This window comes from Triticum aestivum, chromosome 5A (genome assembly GCF_018294505.1).
Source record: "Triticum aestivum cultivar Chinese Spring chromosome 5A, IWGSC CS RefSeq v2.1, whole genome shotgun sequence".
NCBI lineage: Eukaryota > Viridiplantae > Streptophyta > Magnoliopsida > Poales > Poaceae > Triticum > Triticum aestivum.
The window spans coordinates 342534956-342538266 of record NC_057806.1 but is presented as its reverse complement, the minus strand read 5'-3'; positions in this window follow the sequence as shown (position 1 = coordinate 342538266).

Below are 3311 nucleotides of genomic sequence, written 5' to 3'. Positions count from 1 at the left end.
TTGATGTAATTCTTTTTGTGGTGTGTTTGTCGAGATCCAATGAATTGTGGGTTTATGATCAAGATTATCTATGAACAATATTTGATTCTTCTCTGAAATCTTTTATGTATGATTTGTTATCTTTGCAAGTCTATTTGAATTATCAGTTTGGTTTGGCCTACTAGATTGATCTTTCTTGCAATGGGAGAAGTGCTTAGCTTTGGGTTCAATCTTGCGGTATCCTTTCCCAATGACAGCAAGGGCAGCAAGGCATGTATTGTATTGTTGCCATCGAGGATAAAAAGATGGGGTTTATATCATATTGTTTGTTTATCCCTCTACAACATGTCATCTTGCCTAATGCATTACTCTATTGTTATGAACTTAATACTCTAGATGCATGCTGGATAGCGGTCGATGTCTGGAGTAATAGTAGTAGATGCAGAATCGTTTCAGTCTACTTGTCGCGGACGTGATGCCTATATACATGATCATGCCTAGATATTCTCATAATTATGCACTTTTCTATCAATTGCTCGACAGTAATTTGTTCACCCCCTGTAATACTTATGCTATCTTGAGAGAAGCCACTAGTGAAACCTATGGCCCCCGGGGCTATCTTTTATCATATAAGTTTCCAATCTATTTTACTTTGCAATATTTACTTTCAATCTATATCATAAAAAATACCAAAAACATTTATTTATCTTATTATCTTTATCAGATCTCACTTTTGCAAGTGCCCGTGAAGGGATTGACAACCCCTTTATCGCGTTAGTTGCAAGGTTCTTATTTGTTTGTGTAGGTGTGAGGTGACTTGCATGTAATCTCCTACTGGATTGATACCTTGGTTCTCAAAACTGAGGGAAATACTTATGCTACTTTGTTGCATCACCCTTTCCTCTTCGAGGGAAAACCAACGCAGTGCTCAAGAGGTAGCATGCCGCCTTTTCGCTCTATTGCAGATATTTGGCCATGGATGTCGCCCGCACCGCTAGTTGGTCCTTGTTGTCAAACCAAGACTGTATCTCCAACATCCTAGCTAGCTTCACAGGGTCGCCGTCTATGATCCTCACGTATCGGTTGTACTCCTCCATCGATATACTTCTCCAAGCACCTTCACTCGCCGACGGTGGTTTTTGAATGGAAGAGGAGAGGAGCAGCGCTGGTTTTGGATTATAATGGGAGAGGAGCGACGCTGGTTTTGGATTGGAACAGGAGAGGAGGGGTGGTGGTTTTGAAATGGAAGAGGAGAGGAGCGGCGCTGGATTTAGATTGGAACAGGAGAGGAGCGGCGCTGGTCTTGGAAGTATTTTTTTTGTTTTGCGTATTTTGGGTCAAAGTTTGACCACGTACTGTATTTGACAAGCAAAATGTGAATGCATGTCACCAAAAATTGTATCGTTTGGTTGGTATCTGAATGTACTTTCAAATTATATTATTTTTGCAACGTATAACATATATTTTATTTGTGAAAATCATGGTCAATTATGACCAAGAATAAAAGGGAGACTAGTTAATGTGGGGTCGCTTTCTTAACTGAAGGGTAAATTGATTTTGATTTTGATCCAGTCACAACGCGCCAGCCCTCTCGTCCAATCCTAAATCGCTGCCGCACGCTCCTCTCCCTCTTCTCCATTCCAAAACCACCTCCTCTCCTCTCCATCATCTCCATTGCAAAAGCACCTCCTCTCTCCTCCCATCTTCTAAATCTAGCACCGGACCACTTAGAAGGACATCTATGGAGAGGATGCAGCAGCGAATCAGGCAGATCGCCGGCAGCGACTAGGCAAAGTTAGCCAGGTTGAAGGAGATCCTTCCTTGGGTTGACAATGAGTGGGAGATTTCGAGGACGGTGAGGGCCATGTGGCAATGTATGCGAAAGAGCGAGACAGCGGCGATGTACTCCTCAGTGGCAGACACGCTGCATTCCTTTGAGTTCATTGAGTATCTCCTCTGGGTGATGGAGCAGACAGATTCGCCCGAGGCGAAAGTCAGGCAGAGGTGGTGGGCGTACAGGTCGAAGGTCGAGCACCCAGAGGATAACGAATCGATCGAGTAAGGTGTGCCGTTCGTGAGGGTGCAGAGCCAGACGGAGCCACAAGAGTATTTGTTCTCCCACCGCAAGAGGAGGCCGGATGGCGCAACGTCGCTTCCCCGCCGTTCTCCACGGTTCCCTCGACGCTTGCCTCGTTTCATCGATGTTCGTAGGGTTTAAGGTAAGCTTCGCACTAACCTAATCTTCCATCTGCTCATGCTTACAATCAGTGTGATAACTAATAAAAATCATGCTTACAATCAGTCTCCGAGTACTACGCCAATCACCATAAAATAGCTTTGCACCTTTGGGTCAAAGTTGTGACATTGTGTACAAATAAAGAAAAATAGATTGGTGCTTCTTTTAGAAAAGAGTACACCCCTAGAAAACTGCCAATATAAGCTACTAGTATTTTTTTGAAGTCTAAGCTACTAGTATTTGGTTAGAGGATTTGCTGCCGAGAAAGATCCATCCACAGTGAGTGCCACACATCCCACTGATGGTGGTGGATGCCAATGCTTAGATGGAGCAGGGTTGGTGTCAGTAATTTTTACTTGGCACCTCGCACTCTGCATATATGCCGGTTCCATCCGTATATTTGTGCAGTTCCACCAAAATACATCTGAATAACCCTGTTTGCACAAATAATGAAAATGAGTGATTACATTAAAGTGGCACTAGTTGATGAAACATACACTAATAAATAAAAGAAAATATTGCGATAGTATCATAGTATGCCATGCTGCGAGGGCGAGATAGGCCCTGCGACGCCTCATATGGTGCGCCTCATACTGGAAATCGACCCAAGTCTCCCCGATACACCTTCTGCTAGTGATGAACATCAGTGTACATCGGTAGTACAAGGAGGGGCCTTGAGACATTCCAATCTCTATTTTTGTGCAGATCAACTAAAATTAAGCACCCCAATTTGCAGAAACGCTTAAACATTAACAATGGGACTAGTTGATGAAACATATACTAACAAAGAGAAAGCACTTTCTTTATCTACATTGGAAATGAAATGATAGAGAGGACACTCGCACTACTTTAATTGTATTATTACTTCATTTTATTAGTGGCACTAGGGTCGAGCAGGTGGCAAACGAGGTGTACCGTGCGTCGCAAGGATGGAGGCCGGGGGTGCTTAGACTGGGATGCTGAAGCTGGCTCTTTCTGTCCCTATCTTCCCCTCTGATGTTTTTGTGGTAGCATTTGGGTTGTAATCCAAACTTGGTCGAGCTGGTGTTGCGTCCCCCTACCTAAATAGCTTATGTGGCGAACTTGTCTCCTGCTA